The sequence below is a fragment of the Thalassophryne amazonica genome, chromosome 7 (assembly GCF_902500255.1).
Source record: "Thalassophryne amazonica chromosome 7, fThaAma1.1, whole genome shotgun sequence".
Lineage (NCBI taxonomy): Eukaryota > Metazoa > Chordata > Actinopteri > Batrachoidiformes > Batrachoididae > Thalassophryne > Thalassophryne amazonica.
In genome coordinates this window covers 114,570,485-114,593,440 of record NC_047109.1, presented here as the reverse complement: position 1 = coordinate 114,593,440, position 22,956 = coordinate 114,570,485, and the positions used below count along the sequence as shown (strand labels likewise).

At 45.4% G+C, this 22,956-nt stretch overlaps 1 long non-coding RNA gene across 1 annotated transcript in view; it reads left to right on the top strand.

Moving 5' to 3' along the window:
- The window catches only part of LOC117513385, a 28,250-nt gene extending 9,775 nt beyond the window's left edge, over positions 1-18,475 (top strand). The window contains exon 3 of the long non-coding RNA XR_004561601.1: positions 18,324-18,475. This is a non-coding gene — a long non-coding RNA (uncharacterized LOC117513385). The remainder of the gene's footprint in view (positions 1-18,323) is intronic.
- Positions 18,476-22,956: the final 4,481 nt, after the last annotated feature.

The following is a 22,956-nucleotide window of genomic DNA, read 5'->3' as shown; positions in this document are numbered from 1 at the left end:
ATTTGGCGCTATATAAATGAAAATAAATTGAAAAAAATTGAAAAATTGAAAAAAAAAATTAAAGTTTTCAACATGCTTAAAATCGTGGTGCTAAAATTCTGGCAACAGTTGAGCTCTGCTACTGCTGTGTCACCTTTGCTAATATGTCATTACTACTCAGTTATTGCTCAGAGTTGATTGTTCGAATCACCTCCTCTGGATCTCTTTTAATGCCACACTGGTGACAAGTGACACAATCACAGAGTTATGTTGAGTTTTTATAGGCTACGTCACAAACTCCACCAAGCTGCGCTGCGCTACTAAAACACCTGCCCTCCAATGGCGAGAGCTGAACAACGTCTTATCGTAAGCCGGGGGGCCGTCGCCCTCTGCTGATCGTAGATTTGGACCCCTGGAGTGAACCTTCTCCTGCTCTTTTCCTCTTTCACTTACTTCTTTGAACAGAACTCGTGTAAAAGTTGCAAATAATAAACTTCTACTTTAAGCCTAAAAATGAAACAATCAGTGAGACACTGACATCACAATCTTCCAGGATTTCTAAAAATCAAGGTTTTCCTATTTGTTTTATTCTGTCTTACAAATTGAAGTAAGTGCTGCAGCTCATAACTTTCTCATTTCTTTTAATCCTTAAGGCAACAAGGTTATTGTGAAATGTGTTTTTGTAGCACAAAAGACTTTTATCGAATAATTGCAAATCTTGTTTCTTTCAGAAAGCAGCCTTTATTTTATGGAAAAGTGAGTTGATTATGCAAAATATCAATGTATTTGAATGCAAGCTGGAATAAAAGCACAATAAACGCAGCTTTAAATCAGCACTGAGATGGAGAGCAGCAATTATATCGGCGATATTGTGTTCAGTGATAATTGTCTGCAGCATGGTCATGGATACACCTCCAAGAAGGTCTGTAACCATGAGCAGCCAGCGTATGAAGATCTCAGCTGCTTGTTGTGATAGAGCACATGGTTTGGTGACCTAAAATGGCGACGTGTAAAAACCTCCCTGTCTTGTCACAGCGTGCATCACGCTCTCCAAGGAATGCAAAGAATTACAAAAAGTATCAAAGTTCATGATGGGAGAAAAGGTCATTTTTAAGCATCTTGAAAATCCAACCTTGGTTAGAACAAGACCGCAGCACGATGACGGAATTCCCAGCATGCAGTGCATGTTTGGCATTGCTCTGGACTCGCCGGTGCCTGTCTTGTGTTATCTAATGTTTGCACAAATGTTAAAGCTGTACGACCTTTCACATTTCACAAAACTCACAATGTTTAGTTTCTTCTGAAATATTTTTTATTTTTGGAAGATGTTGCAAAATTACAGCTTGTTTTAATGAAGCAAACATATTTATCTGGTGGGAATTCCATAGTGAGTATTGTTTTTTTCTCTGAACGTTGTTGTGCAGACAAACTGCAGGAGAAAGCACATGTTCGCGTGTGTGATGTTTGGAGATGACCTTTGACCTGAGCCACTTCCTTTCCCGAGGTGTACATGCTGACATCCATAAAATGTCTTATAAATGAATGAATAAATAAATGAATGAATTTAATCACTTCTGAGGTGTTATTTGCTTCCTAAATAGCACTTTTACCCCCTCTGAAGTGTTTATTTCTCACTAACCTTTGCAAAAGTTGTGAGAAGTCTATTAGATTTATGCAGAAATAAGGTGTTTTGGCACATTTTCCACCATCTTGGGTCCTTCCCAGAAGAAAAACCTGTCCAATTTTAAATAACATATCAAATGATGCAGATCTGTTTAGGTGTCATATAAAACAAATAATTAATGTTTTCCATTCATGCAATGGAAAGAATATTTCTATTTGTAAAATGATACAATGTAGCATTCAGTGACATGCAGCCAAATATTCTTAGCGTTGTACGCATAAACATTCATTATTTGTGTGCTAACAGATTACACAGTCGATCACTCAGTCAAATGAATGTATTGATTATGGATCCTAGACATAACTATATTATATAATAAAGGTTAGTGGTTAGTTATAGGTTCAGCTTAATTTTTTAGTGGTTTATTTGCTTAATGCTATCACAATGAACAAATTAATTTTTTTTAACATAATATTGATATGTGATGAGTTGGGTAGCCCCATCTAGTGAGAGGCTGGGAAACGCTAACCCAAACCTTAACCATAACCCAAACACAGATAAATGTTTCATGATGACGCAGAAGGGAAGCAGTGGGGAGGTGATGGTCTAGTGGATAAGCGTAGGGCTTGAGACCACAGGATCCTCAGTTCAAACCCTCGTCTGGCCAGAAAATCACTAAGAGCCCTTGGACAAGGTCCTAATCCCCAAGTTGGTCCCAGTGTGTAATGAGTGCCATGGCAGCACCCTGACATCGGTGTGTGAGTGTATGTGTGTGAATGTGAGGCATCAATGTAAAGCATTTTGAGCTTTTGATCTAGATGGACAAGTGCTATGTAAATGCAGTCTATAGTTCTGTGTGTTGTCAGAAAGAAATGACAGCCGTTAATAAGCGTGTTTCCCTGCGCATCGCTAAATGACGCAAAGGGGCAACGGAACAGATAGTTACAGAAACGGAAAGGAGCAAACCAGCCAAACTAACTAAGTAAACCATCTGCCACAGTCTGGGTCTGGTTCACCATGTTCTCTAACTCTTCCTGGGATATCTTGAGGCATTTCCAAGAAAAACTGGGAAATAATAATTCCTCCATCATGTCCTGGATCTCCCCCAGGACCTCGTCCCAGTTGGACGTGCTTGGAATACGTCCCTAAAGGGACAAATTGAACTGAATACACGCCATTTGAAATTTGGTTTGAACAGGCATCAAACACGGGATGGATCAAAACCAGGAAAACCAAGTCAACACAAGAAAACATCCGCGTTTAAGAGCAAATCAAAAAATCGAAAATCTCACAAATAAGTGAAAATATGGGAAAAAAAGAGCTCAGGTTGAAAAATGTGTAAGTTCCCCTTTAAGCAAAGTGTAATATTAAAATGATTTGGTTCCGCAGAGCAGCGGCGGTTTGAACGATGACATCCCTCATCTGTCTCCACACTAATCCATTTACTTCACGTTGAGATGGTTTGATACTCTAAACTGTTTTCTGGCCACGCTGGGACGTGTGTACAGAAACTTAAATTGATTTGATTCCCAACTCCCTTATCTGGAAATGTTTAGGAACAGAGTAGTTTTTTTTATGATTTATTACTTCAAAGCCATAAAGTCTCTTGTTGACACAAAACCAAAGAACTCACTTACTCGTTATCCTGCTCCGTCTATCTCCAAGGCCGCCACCGCCGCCGCCACCGCTCGGCCCGCCGCTACACTTCCTTCCTTGACTCAAAAAGGCATTCTGATTTTGTTGACAGAGGCTGTAAGGGGAAATAATGGAAAAGATAAAAACTCCAATTATGATTTTTTTTCTGGAAAAACATTCCTCCTGTATGACAGATTGTACGATAAACGGCGTATTTGGAAGTCGCTGAAGATGCTGTGATTACTTCAGGTGCAAATAGGCTGACCTTTTTTTTTTGTAGGATGCAGTTGAATGGTCTCTTGATGCATCAATGTTTTTCGATGCATGAAATGATATGAAGTGCATGTCTAGATATTTCCTTTGTCTTAATTTTAAATGTTATCTTGCATTCACTGCGGAGCCCTTTACCAGCTCTGTCTGCAGCCGGGCACATTGTTTCTGCTGAGACCTAAAGAGCAATGTATCCAAGCTGGAATGGACTAACACAACCATTTGACCTTGGGTGGCTTATTTGCTCCGGTGAGACAGCCTAAATATTTACCTGTCATTGTTGATGATACTCCAGGCTTCGATGCCCTTAATGGTTTTGATGGAGAAGAAGGGCCTTTGCAGCACCGGGGTGATGGAATTGCAAAATTAAGAGCAGTGAATTGGGCTATATCTTTAGGACACTGCAGGCTTAATTCTGTGTCTTATAATACAACTGCCTTAATCTGTAAAAGACTGGAGCCAGATAGAAGTGCAGCAGAGAATTCCAATGGAAAACAATGTGTCAACCGTTGGAGTTTAACCTTGACAAGGTCTGTGCAGTGGACGTGCAATCTGGCAAAGCGTAGACGTGCAGGTCCGGGCTTACAGATGGAACTGATCAGAAGTCACTTTTCCAGCACAGCAGCACTCCTTACAGTGCGTTCCTCTGCCAAGTCATGGCGGCTCCAGACGTTGTTTTTGTTGGTGGGGAAAAATGGGGTGTGATTATTTAGTGTTGATGGTGATGTAATTTGCAGCAAATATGCAAAAATGCATTTTGAAGCAAATGCCACGCACCCACGAGATGCTTGTAATTAACTGACGCGTGCTGTGGTAATCCCTCAGAAGATCGTCTCTTGATCGATTCCCAGATGCGTTGGTGGACGGTGAAAATCAACACTGTGCGTGGGTTCGTTTAACGTGGGAATGTCGTTGCACGTTGACAAACACACAGTACTTGCAGATCCTTAGTCTGGTTTGATAGATGGAAAATGCTAGACCAGTGGTCAGGGCCGGCTCAAGCCTTTATGGGGCCTTAAGCAGAATTTCATTTGGGAGCCCCCCTACCATCACCTCAGCACCAGATGCCTCATTATTCCATAGGCTACACTGTTATGTGTGTAATGTACCCACAATCATTAGCATTATTTGTAATTATCTCACATCATACAGGTGTCATTCTTGTTTTTAACCTTAAAGGGGTAGAAAACTCATAAATATGTTTTAATTAACTTCTACATACAGAGTGATGTATAAGTATGGCTCATTAATTTAACTATTTGAAAGTAACATCAGCAGGCAGGAGACTGCATTTATAGTAAACACGTTAAATAGTTTAATTTCTTTCAGATGTGCAAAATGTTCAATAACCAAATACAAAATAGAATCAAATGACATTCACATTATCTTACAGAAAAAGTTGTAATCAAAATTAAATACTTAAATAATCAATCAATCAATTTTTTTTATATAGCGCCAAATCACAACAAACAGTTGCCCCAAGGCGCTTTATATTGTAATTATGTAAAACCCCAACGGTCAAAACGACCCCCTGTGAGCAAGCACTTGGCTACAGTGGGAAGGAAAAACTCCCTTTTAACAGGAAGAAACCTCCAGCAGAACCAGGCTCAGGGAGGGGCAGTCTTCTGCTGGGACTGGTTGGGGCTGAGGGAGAGAACCAGGAAAAAGACATGCTGTGGAGGGGGACAGAGATCGATCACTAATGATTAAATGCAGAGTGGTGCATACAGAGCAAAAAGAGAAAGAAACACTCAGTGCATCATGGGAACCCCCCAGCAGTCTAAGTCTATAGCAGCATAACTAAGGGATGGTTCAGGGTCACCTGATCCAGCCCTAACTATAAGCTTTAGCAAAAAGGAAAGTTTTAAGCCTATACAATAAATACAATACTTAAAAAATCTCCAAAGTGAACACAGAAATCCACAACATAACAGCAATGTGTGCATAGCAATGCACAAACATTGCACTGGGGGCTATTGCTTTAACTTTGGCCTGCAAACCATTGAGAGCTGAGCTACGTTTCCCACCTTTTGCACCAAATTAATCTGAGGAGTTGATCTTCACTGCTGTTTAACTCTACGTTTTTCTTCGTAAGGAAGACTATCAAATGGCTTCGCCAAAATCCGGTCCACAACATTCAAATTGTCTGCCGTTATGTGCAGCTTGCTACCTAGCTAGCTCGCTAGCTGGGACTGGCGCGAGGCTCGTGTGAAGTTTGTCCGCCTGTGAGCGCTTTGTGACGGTGGAGGAGCTCAGCAGCACCCGCTGCTCGGTAGGGACAGAAACTGAGATAGAAGACAGAAAGAGTGATAGAAGTCAGTCTCCAAACACAAGCAGCCACAAAAAAACACCAGAAATAGAAGCTCAATTTGTCGCTAGTCGTTTTTAACAAAGAAAATGCCGCTAAGAGGATTAGGAAAGTCTGCGGTTCAACTCAGAACAGAATGAAAATTAAAAGATGCTCCCACGGATGTTTACACCAAAAGATCGCTGATTCGCTCATTTCGCTGTCAATCAAAAAGGGATTCAGCCTCAGACAGATCATCCAATCATCATGCAGAAGCTGAGCGTCCGGGCCAGCCGAGGCCCGCCCACTGCCCCATAGACCCCCAGACACTCTGAGCGTCCGATGGGCGGGACAAAGCCCAGCATTTATCCAATGACTCGTCTCGTTTTGCTGCACTCTTTGTGTCACTATTGAACTCTGTGGACGCTCACACTGTTTAAAGCACTGTGAAGCTGCGGGTTTGAGTGAGAGGAAAGCTGCGTTGTTCCCAGTGATAAGAAGCTGATTCTGAACAAAAATTGAGCGCGTTGTAGCGCATATTTAGTCAATGACATGTACACAAAACAGTATATATTTGAACACTTATTTTTTTTTTACATTTTGCAGTCTTAGAGCAATCGCCTCTGACTTTAAGACACCTAAAGCACTTTACACTAAACGAACAGAGCATTTCGCAAATAATGACAACAAAAATTGTAATATTGGACATGCAAACCTACCTTTATCTTGTTGTTTTTTCTCATCTTCCAACTTCTTTTTTCTTTTCTCCGCTCCAGAGGGATAATTTCTTTTCTGAGACATGACTTACACTCACTTCATTCCTCACGATTAGTCATCGACCTCCTGACCCAGCGGTGCATCTAAATTTGCCCAACGGTGGCAGCAGCCAACAGGAGGCATCAATTAATCTAGTATTGGTATTTTGTCAAAATGAATTAATTTTTTTCGAGTGTAATACAATTTCGTTTAAATTATTCAATATTATTTTAATTTCATGTATATATTTACTTTTTTATCACAACGTCTCGGTGCTCTGGAATACTTTGGACGCCTACTGTCCTTGGGGTCTGAGGACCTACAGCAGCCTTCATCCACCATCACAGCCGTTGGGTTACAAGCCATCACCTCCTCCACCTGATCCACCATTGAGGACTTCTTGTTTCACCTGAGCCCTGTTAGCTGTTGCCTGTTCAGGGTATTGCCTGTTGGGCCGTCATGATTGTCACAGTTGCCCCTTGTGTTTCACCTCAACAGGCAATACCCTACTTGATATGTTACCCAGGTGTCACAACGCAGATGAGAGTGGCATTGGTGGCCACCAGACCTAGGCTTTGTCAAGTCACTTCTGGTGGGTGCCACATCCACCAGACCACAGCACTGTCCCCTGTCCCAGACAGCAACCAACCAGATAGACAAGCAATCCTTCCTTGCCACTTGAAACTATCTATCTGCTGTAGTCAGGTGAAACACGAGCATCCCCTTGGTCTTCTCCAACACTGAGGCACCTGCATGCTGGATCGTGCATACATAAACGTGTCACATGGCCAAAGTGTGGTACCCAATGATCCTCTGAAGAGAAGACATTTAGTCTTCCCCTTTGGTCCTTAGTGTCCAAGTCTCAGTCATACAGTAAGAATGGAAGCACCAAGACCATTTGAGCTGGACCTTTGTTTTCCTGCAAAGATATCTGCATCACCAAAGGCTTCTGTCCACCTCCCGGTAGACTTCATACATTCTTCTTAGCCATCTCCTGCTCTCCAAAGACACAAACGTGAGCGTCACTGCAGAGGTCAGTGACTGTCTCCACGAGTTCCAACACTTTTGCCACTTCTGAAGGCCGACTACAGGAAGTCATTGAAATCCTTATCTGGGATTGACCTGGAGCTTAGGTTTGATCCAGGCCCATCACAACCCCAAACACTTCGATTCCTTGGTCAGCTTCCCCAGCCTTTGGAAATGAAAGAAACATTTCATGCTATATGTAAAATGAGATGTTGAGAGAGAAGGAAGAAGTGTCTTTTTTGGCTACATTCCCATAAAATCCTTTTCACAAGCTTGTGTAGACTATTGACTGCATTTTTTTGAATTTTAGAATGTAATCACTGTCAGGAAGAAGTAATGTTTGATTCACTGATGTGCACAAACACTCTTTCTCTCACAGGCCCCATATGCTACATACCCATGTACAATGTAATCACGAAGAAACAATCAGTGTGTGGAAATCTCCTGTCACTGTCAGCCTCGCCTGATCCTATTCCAGCATCCAGTAACCATCCAGCAGGTGGCAGACATGTCTTTCTCAAAGTAAAGTTGCTTTTTTAGCTGATCTGGTGTATCGAGGTTCACCAGATGTGAAAGGGTTTGTCTTCATTATATGCCGTTTTAACTTAGTGAGTTATGCCATATTAGTCTTTATTGTTTTTGAGTTATTGCGTTAAGAACCTGGAGGACTGGACAAAGGAGGGTGCATGTCTAAGCTTTAACAAAGCCAAGGAAGAGATACAACTAACAGCATCAGCCACCATTCTGACAGGACATTTTGGTATTTGGGAAAATATACAGGTAGAACAATAAAAACAAATGTCACAGTCAGGAAATAGTCTTCTCTCCTATAGGTGGCGCTATCCTCCACTCTTTATGAATTAAAAAACTGGCAACCTCCCGTTTTCATTTTCACCAGGTTCTGGTTTGCGGACCAGTTTGTTTGTCAAGGAAGAGATCTGTTTTCAATCACGGAATCATACCAAAGGAAACAGAATCAGGAATAAATGTATCTATCTTGTGAGTTACATGAGTTACGTGAGTTATGTGAGTTATGTGAGTTACGTGAGTTATGTGAGTTACGTGAGTTACGTTGCTCGGTTGATTCTGGTTGAGTGCAGAAGCAATATTGTTGTGAAAGTGTAGTGACACGGACCCACAACAGGGGCGTTAATGAACGGACAATGGATAAGCCAAAAAGTAACAATTTAATGTTGTGAATTGCACAACGGAATACAGACAATAACAATTGAGGAGTACAGTCAATCATACACAAGGTGACGTTTGGGCAGGCTCGAGGATAGAAGACGTCTATCCAGAGAAGAGCTGGATCCCACACGGCTTCCACCGCCAGCGGATCTGAAGAACACCGGAGCCGCCAAGTCCCGAGTCCCAGGTGGCCACCGTCTCCAGCTGTCAGACCTGGTACTGCTGGCAGAAACAGAAACAGTTAATGGTGGGTGTGTGAAGACACACCCAGTAATCCTTATTTGCTCAGTTCCTCCGGGAGGGAGAACCTCCACCTCCAGAAACAGAATGACCCATGCAGCTCCTGTCAGTCACTTCCCTGGAAGGAATGAGAGGCGAAGACATCGCACTCACACTATCCGCCAATCCAGCTTCAGACCGTATCCACAGGAAAACGGCTGCAAAAAGAGTTCAGACTATCTGTCAGCGTTAAATACAGCAGAGAAATTACCTTGAGTGGTAGCTGATTTCTCTGCGAGGAGGTGGAGTTGCAGTCCGGCCTTTATAGTGATGGTGATGAGTGACAGCTGGTGCAGATGATAAGTGACAGCTGTCACTCCCAGTGGCTCCGGCGCCCTCTCGTGCTTGAAGCCCGCACTCCAAGCAGGGCGCCATCTGGTGGTGGTGGGCCAGCAGTACCTCCTCTTCAGTGGCCCACACAACAGGACCCCCCCTCAACGGGTGCCTCCTGGCGCCCGACCAGGCTTGTCCGGGTGCCGGGCGTAGAAGTCGGCCAGGAGGGCCGGGTCCAGGATGAAGCTCCTCTTCACCCAGGAACGTTCTTTGGGTCCGTATCCCTCCCAGTCCACTAAGTACTGGAACCCCTGGCCCTTCCGACAGACGTCCAGGAGCCGGCGCACAGTCCAAGCCGGCTCCCCGTCAATGATCCGGGCAGGTGGCGGCACCGGTCCAGGGGCACAGAGCGGAGAGGTATGGCAGGGTTTGAGGCGTGACACATGAAAAACCGGATTGGACTGAGGACTTTAGTGATGGTGAAGGGTCCTATGAATCTGTCCTTTAGTTTCTGGGATTCCACTTGCAGGGGGATGTCCTTTGTAGATAGCCAAACCGCCTACCCGGGTTGATACGTAGGGGCCGGGGCACGCCGGTGGTCTGCATGGGCCTTAGCCCTCGTCCGGGCTTTGAGCAGGGCAGAGCCGGCGGTACACCACAGCCGACAGCACCTCCTCAGATGGGCCTGGACCGAGGGCACCCCGACCTCTCCCTCCACTAGCGGAAACAATGGGGGCTGGTATCCCAAACATACCTCAAACGGGGAGAGGCCGGTGGCAGATGAAACTTGGCTATTATGAGCGTACTCGATCCAGGCCAGATGGTTGCTCCAGGCCGTTGGGTGCGTGGAGGTCACGCAGCGGAGGGCCTGCTCCAGTTCCTGGTTCGTCCGCTCTGCCTGCCCATTCGTCTGTGGGTGGTACCCAGACGAAAGACTTATGGTGGCCCCCAGTTCCCTGCAGAAACTCCTCCAGACCTGGGAGGAGAACTGAGGACCACGATCTGAGACAATGTCCAATGGAATCCCATGCAGACGCACGACGTGGTGGACCAGGAGGTCTGCAGTCTCCTAGGCTGTCAGGAGCTTCGGGAGGGCCACGAAGTGGGCCGCCTTGGAGAACCGGTCCACTATCGTGAGGATGGCAGTCATGCCCTGGGACGGCGGGAGGCCCGTGACGAAGTCCAGGCCGATGTGAGACCAGGGGCGATGAGGCACGGGCAGAGGCTAGAGGAGGCCTTGGGTCTTGTGGTGGTCGGCTTTGCCCTTGGCGCAGGTGGTGCAGGCCTGGATGTACTCCCGGACGTCGGCTTCCAGAGACGCACACCAGAAGCGCTGCCGGACCACTGCCACGGTTCTTCGCACCTCCGGGTGGCAGGAGAGCTTGGAACTATGACAGAAGTCCAGGACTGCAGCCCTGGCCTCTGGTGGGACGTACATCTTGTTCTTCGGTCCAGTCCCCGGGTCCGGGTTCCGTGTCAGGGCCTCCCGAACGGTCTTCTCCACATCCCAGGTGAGGGTGGCCATGACAGTGGACTCGGGGATGATGGTTTCTGTTGGGTCTGACAGCTCGGTCCTGACTTCCTCCTCGTGCACCCGGGACAGGGCGTCAGACCATTGGTTCTTCGTCCCGGGGCGGTATGTGATCTGAAAGTCAAAACGCCCGAAGAACAGTGACCAGCGGGCTTGCCTGGGGTTCAGACGCTTGGCGGTCCGAATGTACTCCAGGTTCCGATGGTCTGTGAAAACCGTGAATGGTACCGAAGCTCCCTCCAACAGGTGTCTCCACTCCTCCAGAGCCTCCTTCACCGCAAGAAGTTCCCGATTGCCGACGTCATAGTTCCTTTCAGCCGGGGTCAACCTGTGGGAAAAGAAGGCACACGGGTGGAGAACCTTGTTGGACTCCCCGCTCTGGGATAGCACGGCTCCTATCCCTGAGTCAGAGGCGTCCACTTCAACTATAAACTGGCGAGTAGGATCGGGCTGCACCAGGACTGGTGCAGTCGAGAACCGGCGTTTCAACTCCCTAAACGCGGCTTCGCACAGATCCGACCAGGTGAAGGGGACTTTTGTGGAGGTCAGGGCTGTCAGGGGGCTAACTACCTGACTGTAGCCTTTGATGAACCTCCGGTAAAAATGAGCAAAACCGAGGAACTGCTGTAGTTTCCTACGGTTTGTTGGTTGGGGCCAATCTCTCACCGCCGCAACCTTGGCTGGATCAGGGGCGACGGTGTTGGAGGAGATTATAAATCCCAGGAAGGACAAAGAAGTACGGTGGAACTCGCACTTCTAGCCCTTCACAAACAGCCGGTTCTCCAACAACCGCTGCAGGACCTGACGTACATGCGTAACATGAGTCTCAGGATCCGGGGAAAAGATGAGTATATCGTCTAGATATACGAAGACAAACCGATGCAGGAAGTCCCGCAAGACGTCATTAACCAAGGCCTGGAATGTCGCGGGCGCATTGATGAGGCCGAACGGCATGACCAGGTACTCAAAGTGACCTAACGGGGTGTTAAATGCCGTCTTCCACTCATCTCCCTTCCGGATCCGAACCAGGTGGTACGCATTCCTAAGATCCAGTTTTGTGAAAATTTGGGCTCCATGCAGGGGTGTGAACACTGAATCCAACAGAGGCAAAGGGTATCGATTGCGAACCGTGATCTCGTTCAGCCCTCTGTAATCAATGCATGGACGGAGTCCGCCGTCTTTCTTGCCCACAAAAAAGAAACCTGCACCCATCGGGGAGGTGGAGTTCCGGATCAGCCCGGCAGCTAATGAGTCCCAGATGTAGGTCTCCATTGATTCTCGCTCAGGATGTGAGAGGTTGTACAGCCTGCTGGACGGGTACTCAATGCCCGGGATCAAATCAATGGCGCAATCGTACGGTCGGTGCGGGGGAATAGTGAGTGCCAGATCTTTGCTGAAGACATCAGCAAGATCATGGTACTCCTCCGGTACCGCCGTCAGATTGGGGGGAATCTTGACCTCCTCACTAGCCGTCACACCAGGCGGAACCGAGGATCCGAGACATTCCCGGTGGCATGTTTCGCTCCACTGGGCCACAACCCCAGACGGCCAGTCAATCCGGGGATTGTGCTTTATCATCCAAGGATAACCCAAAATCACACGGGAGGTAGAAGGTGTTACGTAAAACACAATCTCCTCCCTGTGATTACCAGACACCACCAATGTCACTGGTGTCTGGTGTGTGATTAGTGGAAGAAGGGTGCCATCTAGTGCCCGTACCTTCAAAGGTGAAGGTAGAGCCACTAGAGGGAGCCCGACCTCCCTTGCCCATCTGCTGTCCAGCAGATTCCCTTCCGACCCCGTGTCTACCAGTGCTGGGGCGTGAAGGGTCAGATCCCCACTCAGGATCGTAACTGGGATGCGTGCTGATTTACGGGGTTTCCCCGCGTGCGTGTTATGGCCCACCCTTAGCCCAGTTTCTAAGGGCGGGCGTTGTTGTTTAACCGCTTTGGGGCAGTTCCTCTGTAGATGCTCACTCGAGCCACAGAACACAGAAAACACTCCCCGCTGGCCAGCCTCCATTGTCTGTTATTAGATTTAACTTTGGCCCTGCTCGTGTCCATAGCTTCGTCAGCAGGGGGAGCTGTTGCCACACGAGAGTCACGGGCTGTGGAGCGTGGGGAAGGCGGCACCCTTTTGGACCCGGAAGGAAGAGGGACGGCTCGTACCTGGCCACGCCCCCCGCCCTGCTCCCGACCCTCTAATCCAGGGGTGGGCATCGAGGGCCGAGACACTGCAGGTTTTCCATGTAACCAATCACCTCAGCAGGTGGGTTGCTGATGAGCTTCTGCTCTGAACATAAACACCTGGTTGTCAATGAAATCACCTGCTGAGACACCTGATCATTAATGAAATCACCTGCTGAGGCGATTGGTTGCACGGAAAACCTGCAGTGTCTCGGCCCTTTATGGCACATGATTGCCCACCCCTGCTCTAATCGGTTATCTAATCATATAACCAGATCAACAAGCCCATCGAAATCCCACGGTTGGTCCTTAGCCAGTAGATGCTCCTTCAGGACCGGAGACAGTCCATTTACGATGGCGGTGCGGAGCACAATGTTGTTCCAGCTGGACCTCGCTGCCGCGATGTGGAAGTCAACTGCATACTCCGCTGCACTCCGACGCCCCTGTCTGATTGACAGCAGCAAGTTTGACGCAGATTCGCCTCTATGGGGGTGATCAAAAACCTGTTTGAACTCCCTCACAAACCCAGTATACGTTGTTAGGAGCTGTGAATTCTGCTCCCAGAGCGCCGTAGCCCAGGCGCGTGCCTCTCCTCGAAGCAAATTTATTACGTAAGCCAGGACTCGTCTGACTCGTACATGACGGGACGCTGTGAAAAGACGAGCGAGCACTGCATCAAGAAGTCGGCGCACATCTCGACACAGCCTCCGTACGGCTCCGGAGGGCTTATGTATGCTTCAGGGGATGCTGGGGGGGTTCGTTGAACAACCAGCGGAACGTCTGTCTCAGGCCTCCGGTCAGCAGGAGGAAGTGCTGCAGCAGCGCCCTGAGCATGCGCTTCCACCTGGGCGGTGAGAGCCTCCATCCTCCGATTGAGAACAATGTTCTGCTCAGTGACTAAGTCCACCCGAGCAGTGAAAGCGGTTAAGATTTGCTGCAGCTCACCTAACACGCCTCCTGCTGACGCCTGTTCACCTCGCTCTTCCATTGGCTGTTCAAGCGATGGTTGACGCCCCTCGGGATCCATGACGCTGGCCGAGAAATCCTGTTGTGAAAGTGTAGTGACACGGACCCACAACAGGGGGCGTTAATGAATGGACAATGGATAAGCCAAAAAGTAACAATTTAATGTTGTGAATTGCACAACGGAATACAGACAATAACAATTGAGGAGTACAGTCAATCATACACAAGGTGACGTGTTTGCAGGCTCGAGGATAGAAGACGTCTGTCCAGAGAAGAGCCGGATCCCACACGGCTTTCACCGCCAGCGGATCTGAAGAACACCGGAGCCGCCAAGTCCCGAGTCCCAGGTGGCCACCGTCTCCAGCTGTCAGACCTGGTACTGCTGGCAGAAACAGAAACAGTTAATGGTGGGTGTGTGAAGACACACCCAGTAATCCTTCCTTGCTCAGTTCCTCCGGGAGGGAGAACCTTCACCTCCAGAAACAGAATGACCCGTGCAGCTCCTGTCAGTCACTTCCCTGGTTGGAGTGAGAGGCGAAGACATCGCACTCACACTATCCGCCAATCCAGCTTCAGACCGTATCCACAGGAAAACGGCTGCAAAAAGAGTTCAGACTATTTGTCAGCGTTAAATACAGCAGAGAAATTACCTTGAGTGGTAGCTGATTTCTCTGCGAGGAGGTGGAGTTGCAGTCCGGCCTTTATAGTGATGGTGATGAGTGACAGCTGGTGCAGATGATAAGTGACAGCTGTCACTCCCAGTGGCTCCGACACCCTCTCGTGCTTGAAGCCCGCACTCCAAGCAGGGCGCCATCTGGTGGTGGTGGGCCAGCAGTACCTCCTCTTCAGCGGCCCACACAACAAATATCTCAGAACTGTTCTGGAAACTGGAGATCGAGATCAGTGAGAGAATGGTGGATGTGAGGAACTGAATGTAAGAGTGTTCATGGACTACGATATGATTCAAGTTTTTATTTTTTTTAATGGAATTATTTGATTCAGTGTAATTTGGCCCAAGTTGATTTGGTGTGATGAAATCCAACATGTGTCATTGCTTAATGTGGAAATAAATTAGAATAAGACAAAACTGGTTTTGCTTACATTTAAGTACGTATTTCATGAAAAAACAGGGACATTCTTCTGGTTTTTACTACTGTGCTGCAGCACGTTGGTGCTACTTCTGCTCACCACTAGGAGCAGCACAGCATAGACAAAGACCCGAAGAAGAAGCCAGCCATTGTTAGAGTAACATAAATTACACAGCATAACATGTTTGCTTTAAACGGCTCTGACAGCGTTAATAAACTAACTGGAACATGAAGTTCAAACAGCGACATTTATACAGCCTCACGCTATCCAGTGTTGATTTTGTTTTCAACTTGCACAGATAATAAATGAATAAATGAATATATTTATTCAGGAGAGACCAATTATGCAGTACACAATATTTTAAAATTGTCACTATGAATCTCTTTCGTGGGTTCCTTACACACTCAGTTATTACAAAAGCATACAACATTAAAATGAACTGATATCAGTATAAAATAAAATAAGTAGAATAAAATTGATGCAGGCAATACTATTTGCCTTTCAGGTTGCATTTAAAATCAATTAATTAAGAAGTAAAATTATGTATGCAGAGCAATTTGTACGCTTTAGAAATCTAGAAATGTTCCTGTGACAAGTCTGGAGCCTCGGGCCGACCTTTGACAAGAGTTTGAAGACGCGGACATAGCAGCGAAACAAGCTTAACTGATTTATAATATTATTAACCGATTTATAATAGTATTTTTTCTATACTCGCTTACTACTGCGTGGGCATGAACTCCGAACCTCGTTCTCGCTTGGCTGCCAAACCCAGGTAGCCTGATTACACGAGTTACACGAGTCATGTAGGTTTATGTAGGTAGGTCAGTTTCAGGAGATTGTGTGCAACAAGTCCTCAAAATCTTGTCTGATTTGTTTCACTTCTTCTTCTGTGGTTAAAACACAGGGCTAATTTGCAGTTAGCATGCTGTATGCTAATGCAATAAGTTTGTCTTGGTGCTTCTTATGAACATGGAGACTTCAATGTTCCACCTTTTAAAGTCATCTAAACGGCACTGATCGCTCATTTTTATGTTGCAGTTTGACATATGTACCATGTTGGTTGGTTTAGCGGTGGCAGCCAATCAATCCCACAATGCACCACACAGATTCATTCATTCATTCATCTTCTACCGCTTAGTCCAATTAAGGGTCGCAGGGGGCTGGAGCCTATCCCAGCAGTCATAGGGCGTGAGGTGGGGTACACCCAGGACAGGATGCCAGTCTGTCGCAGGGCCACAAACAGACAAACAAACACAGACACACCCACACACACACACCTATGGACAATTTAAAGATACCAATCCACCTAACCTGTATGTCTTTGGATGTGGGAGGAAACCAGAGCACCCGGAGGAAACCCACGCAAACACGGGGAGAACATGCAAACGCCACACAGAAAGGCCACGGGAATTGAACCCACGACCTTCTCGCTGTGAGGCAACAGTGCTAACCACTAAGCCACCGTGGTGCCCTCACCACACAGATTGAGATGTGCAATTCATTTAAGAGTTGTATCCTGATTTGAATGGTAAATGTCAATCTGGTGGGGTTATGGTTGGGGTGACTGAAATTCTTGTGGGAGCTGAAGCCACATGTCCCCCTCAGACTCACCGATGTATCGAATCCCCTTTGGTGACGGTAAGACGTTGGGGCGCTCTCACAGTCGCACAATGACCTACTTGGGCGGCCTAACAGCTAACAAGCGAATGCCAGGTGATGCCCAACATTGAAAAGAAACGTTCCTCAGGTTCCAGCTAACCTCCTTCTCCGCCTCTTCCTCGTCACTCAGCAGACTCTTGGCGCTTTGAGTCTCATAGCGACGCACCAGAGGGATTGCTGATCCCCATTTCAGATAGCGGCCCTCAGTCTCTTATCATTTACAGCTGTCCGGCAGCAAACAACAAAACCAAACAAAACAAAAATTGATAGAAATAGATGAAAGTGAAGGGGGGGTGGGGGGGGGGGGGGGGTGGAGTAGCTCAACACAAATCCCTTCACTCCCGTCAAGGTTTTACTCCCACAACACCTCTGTGGCCTCTTTACTGCGATAACCATCAAAATCATAACTGTTTACACTGCTGTCACTTCCTTATCCTCAAAGCCACAAGTTTTCAATTCCAAGATTGATTTGTTTCAGGTTTGCGTTTATCTTTTTTTTTCCCCACAAAGGAGGACTGAAAAGAGCTCAGGCGTTTTCATTCAACTTTTGATTGCTCTTTAAGTCCAAGCTGCTTTTTCTGGAACCGGGCGGAACAGGGTGGACCTACCAAACCGCTACAGTCCTAGCCCCAGACGCACAGTAATGCGCAGGCGAGTCAGTGTACCATCTGGCTAACACAATACGGCAACGTAATGCATTTTTAACCCTCCCTAATTGGCGAAGTCATTTCATTATTATAAATATTAGGTATGTGTAATGGGGAACACTAATTCCTTTGACTAGACTAAAGATTCCCGCCTTCAAATAAGCATGCTAATCTAATTAGAAAGCTAGTGGAGCCGAACGACTACATTTTCTCATACTTAGCGTTGGAGAGCCACAGCTTTGTGGAGCAGATGTGCTGTGAAATTAATTTCCTCTGGTGTAACCGGAGACGTTCTCCTCGCCCTCTCTGTTATGAAATTTCCATTTCACAGATGATAACCTATTATCACTTTATTCAAGGGAAACGTGCTAATGGCCGGGAGGGAGACTGAATTATTCATATTTGCTCATTTCTATTCGGAGGCGCGGCCGTGCTCTTTTCATGCACTGAGAGAGGGCTAATGTAAACATGACCAGAATCCTTGTAAATTGGCTTGTAGAGGAGGCTGTTAGCATAGCGCCTGGGGACTGATGCTAGACAGGGATAACAGCTGATATCTGTAAAGTACAGGCTGTGCGTGTGTGGGAGAAAGAGGAATAGAGGATAAGTGTGTGGTGGGCAGAGTGAACCAACGAGTGCAGGGTGTGTGCACCTGAGAAAATGCTGTCAACGCGCACGCTAGCAGGTGCTAATAGAAGCTAACTGGACCAGGAAGCGCTTAGCTTTGCCGCTAAGTGTGCATTGGAGGAATGTGAAACCGGCTGGGAACTTTCCACTAGTCCTCGTATTAAGAAGAGCATGTTGAAGTTGTTTTTACATTTACGATAAGATAGATGTTGCACTAAAGTAAGTTAGGTAATGTTACAAAAGTGTGACAATAAAAAAAATGTAATGATGGTGAATTACCATTATTTATTGATTTTTGCAGCAATCTGCTCTGATCAGACTGATACCGTCAGATCTCAGGAGCTAAACAGTGCAGGACCTGGTTAGTACTTGGATGGGAGACCTCTTTGGAACACCAGTGGCTGTGTGTGTTTGTCCAGCTAAAACTGGAGTTGCATCAAGAAGGGCATCAATGTAAAACTTGTGCAAATATCAATGTGGATCTGGTAGTGGTCCTGCCCATTCGGCTGACGTGAATGAGACAAAGTTGCATGCCAGGTTTTACAACTTTAGATGCTTCAGCTAAAGCATTGGTTGAGTTTCGTTCATTAAAAATATTTTGGTCATATTTGCTTTTTGCAGTTGTTTGGGGATTTTGGTCTCTATCATCCACCGGGTGCAGAGCAGCGCACAGCACAACGCGACTTCCACTCAGTGCAACAACAACCTTTAAATAGTTCTTTTGCACTCATACTTGCACCCACAGGGGCATTGTTTTTAAAATTAGGTGTGGTCAAGTACACAGCAGGTGTGTATCATCCATCACAATAACGTGTTTGTGTCTTAGACCACAAAAAACAGATCTGGCACTCGAGACCTCTTTTACAAAGGTGACCTGGTCAAGAAAGGCAGCAGGACACATCATAATAGACAAGTTAACAGCATCAAGAAAACATTAATAACAAATACGAGGTCTGTGAGAAAAGTATCCGACCTTATTATTTAAAAAAAAAAAAACATATGGATTTGAATCACGTGTGTTTACATCAGCCAAGCTTGAACCCTCGTGGGCATGCGTGAGTTTTTTCACACCTGTCGGTGACGTCATTCACCTGTGAGCACGCCTTGTGGAAGGAGTGGTCCAGCCCCCTCGTCGGAATTCCTTTGTCTGAGAAGTTGCTGAGAGACTGGCGCTGTGCTTGATCAAAATTTTTTCAAAAACTGTGAGGCACATCCGAGTGGACACCATTCGAGAAATTCAGCTGGTTTTTGGTGAAAATTTTAACGGCTGATGAGAGATTTTGGATTGTTTCTATCGCTGTAAGGACTTCCCACGGAGCGGGACGTCGCGCAGCACTCAGAGGCGACGTCGTCATCCTGTTTCAAGAACCTCCAAATTTAAGCCTCTGTTGACCCAGGACGTCGTGAGAGAACAGAGAACTTTCAGAAGAGGTCGGAATCAGCAGTTTATCCGGACATTCCACTGTTAAAGGAGATTTTTTTTACTGAAAGACGTGAGGACGGATTGGCGCGAACTTCTGAAAGTTCTCTGTTCTCTCATGACGTCCTGGGTCAACAGAGGCTTAAATTTGGAGGTTTTCAGCTTGAAACAGGATGACGACGTCGCCTCGGAGCGCTGCGCGACGTCCCGCTCCGTGGGAAGTCCTTACAGCGATAGAAACAATCCAAAATCTCTCATCAGCCGTTAAAATTTTCACCAAAAACCAGCTGAATATCTCGAATGGTGTCCACACGGATGTGCCTCACAGTTTTTAAAAAAATTTTGATCAAGCACAGCGCCAGTCTCTCAGCAACAATGAAAATCCGATGAGGGGGCTGGACCACTCCTTCCACAAGGCGTGCTCACAGGCGAATGATGTCACCGACAGGCGTGAAAAAACTCACGCATGCGCACGAGGGTTCAAGCTTGGCTCATGTAATCACACGTGATTCAAATCCATATAGTTTTTAAAAAAATAAAACTGTCGGTTTCTTTTCTAATAGACCTCGTAAAATACAATCATCTTGGTCATTGTGAGTTGTAACGATGTGTGGGGGAAAAAACAGATTAGAATTTAAAGACACATAGTGTGCAAAAGAATTCCATTTGCAGTCTCTTAAAACAGAGTGGAAGGCCTTCAGAGAAGTTAAACCAGACCGTTTCAGTTCAGACTGAAGGACATTCCAGTCAAAGGGGGCAGAAAGTGAAAGCTTTCTTTCCTGTTTCAATGCAGACATGAAGTACATGGAAACATAACATGTCGTTAGAACGCAGACTGTAACGGCTTTCCAATCTCTGAAGTAAACTGGATAAGTACAGCAGATCGGCACTAATCCAATAAGAGATTTATAAACCAACGTCATCCAGTGTGCCTTACGGTCAAATAGGGCATGCCAGCTTTGACATGCAACTCACAGTGCTGTGTAAGGCGTATATTATTTAAAGAGTAATATGTATATTACTTAAAGAGTGCAATACTCAGGTGAATTACAGCCTGCCTCGTTTAAGCGTCGGGTCTGAGCACGGTTTGAAAAACATAAACAGGCGGTCTGTTTATCAAGGAGATACAGTAACCATTTTCTTCGAATTGGTGAGTGTCAGTGTGTAACATCATTTCATACCTCTGTCACTGGGCACGTCCGATACATGCAAAGGGTTTTTAATGGAAATACATTGTGATCAGACAGGAAGGTTTGTCCAATGTGAGTGAAAATCCGTTATACAAAATCCATTATATACGGTGTTTATTACATGGAAACCATACAAAGGCATTGAGACTTTTGTTTTGTCTGGTGAGTGAGAACATCCGGTTTATAAGATGATAGTTTTGGTGAGTTTTATTGTATATCTTGACATATACTATCCAGTGATTTTTTTAATTTTTTTTTATTCTTTTTATGAAAGTGACAGCAAGCTGGATCCATCTGCTTTTGGAGCAGTTTAGAGTTTTTTCGGACAGAATTTTCTAAAATCATGTGATGTGACACACTAAGTGAACCACCGTCATGTTGGACAATGTTCACTTTGCCTTTACCTCAAGATAAGGATGGTTTATGTTTGAGTATTGAAAACAGTCAACCAAATTCACTATGAAACTATCAGCTCTGATAAGTTTGAGTACATTTGGTGCAGTCAGTGTGAAGTCAGTGGACGCAGGAAATCAACAAAAAACACACAGATTGTGTTTAAAGTACATTGAAACAAACAGAAAACTTCACAAACATATGCCTGCCTCCCATGGCCACCCTTTGATAAAATCGTGGAGCTGCCCCTGGCTTGAAATGCTTGATTTGTCACATTAATTCAAAACTTAAAAATACAAGATTAAACCTCTTTCGTGACAAAGTTTGGTGATATTGCGATTGTCTTGTCGGAGCACTGAAATATTATTTTCAGGAAAACCTACAAATATTTACTACATGGAAAATTTTTCAAGATTTGGGGTTCCAAATGAAAAACAGTCATACCCACAGTATCGTGTTTTCCAGATCAGAATCTTTGCTGCAAGTTCATCAAAATAAGTTATTTTGCTTTTTCCCAGTGTTAACGCGAAGAGATTGGACTAGAACTGTACCAACTTTACGAGTGAAATCAAAGTCCCATTCTGCTGTATGTTGCCAGACAACAAAGTATTTTGTCCGTCTGAGCCAAACATTTGGAAAAAACATTACGACTCCAGACTGTTTTATGAGAGAAATCAAGAGAAGAAAAACAGGACATGTCTCCCAGAACTTAATTCCCGCTCTCTTCTTTTACAGCCAATAATAAGATTATATTTGAGCTGAAATGTCCTCATCCCTTCTGTCCCATTATAGGAATCATAATGGATGCTGTTGTCCATCAGAAATATGGGAATCTACTTTGAGGACATTTACATTTCCCCAGCCGGTGGCCGTGTGAGTATCATTAAGAATCCAGTTACATCACAAGTAACATATTTTATAAATGTATAATGTGATTTTTAGCTTATTTGGAAACATTTTTTGTCATTCTGCATGATAAAATAATAATCACAAATTCAGAGATCACTAGGTGGCAGTGTAGCATACTATAATTACACACATGATACATAAATATGTCTCTCTCTCTCTCTGTTTCTCTCTCTCTCTCTCTCTCTCTCTCTCTCTCTCTCTCTATATATATATATATAGATAGATAGATAGATAGATAGATAGATAGATAGATAGATAGATAGATAGATAGATAGATAGATAGATAGATAGATAGATAGATAGATAGATAGATAGATAGATAGACGGTGCGTGGCTGGAGACAGCTGATTGTGAGAGACACTGAATTGTGAGTTTTCCAGTACAATTGATGCTATGCTTCCGTTCTTCTACAAAAGCCTCTAAATCCTGCACAATGTAGTTTTAAATCTGACGTCTTGCTGGGCCAAGTGTAAATTCATCTTTATTTGCACTTAATATTCCCTTGTCAAATTCTTCTGAACATGTCTGCAGTGGGGCCAGGAAGGAGCCTGCTTCCCGTGTTGAGAACCCCTGTGTTTCAGTATTTAGTATCTCAGCGTAAACACAATTAAAATAAGAGGCGACACTGACTTCTGATAGACTTCAGCTGTAAAACGTTGAGCTACTTGTCCTTGTTATTGTTTAATGGATCATAATCAGCACTGAACGAGAGCGAACGAAATATCAAACAAACACATGACTCACAAACGTCTCTAATAAAGTGACTCTCAAGTCTCGAACCGCAATTATTTTTGAGGACCTCTCTATTATAGCGCTGCTTAACGCCATCCATAGCAATCCAAATCCTTATCAATATCAATTTACTCATATCAATAAAGATCAGGCTCCCTCTGGATCACTTCTCACTGGCATCTGTCTGACCCCCCCCCATCATCGCACACAGCAGCTCTTGACTTTGGCGTCAATAAGGCCGGCTGTCCTTGTGAGAGTATCGACAGTTATCAAAAAATGCCCTTGATGTA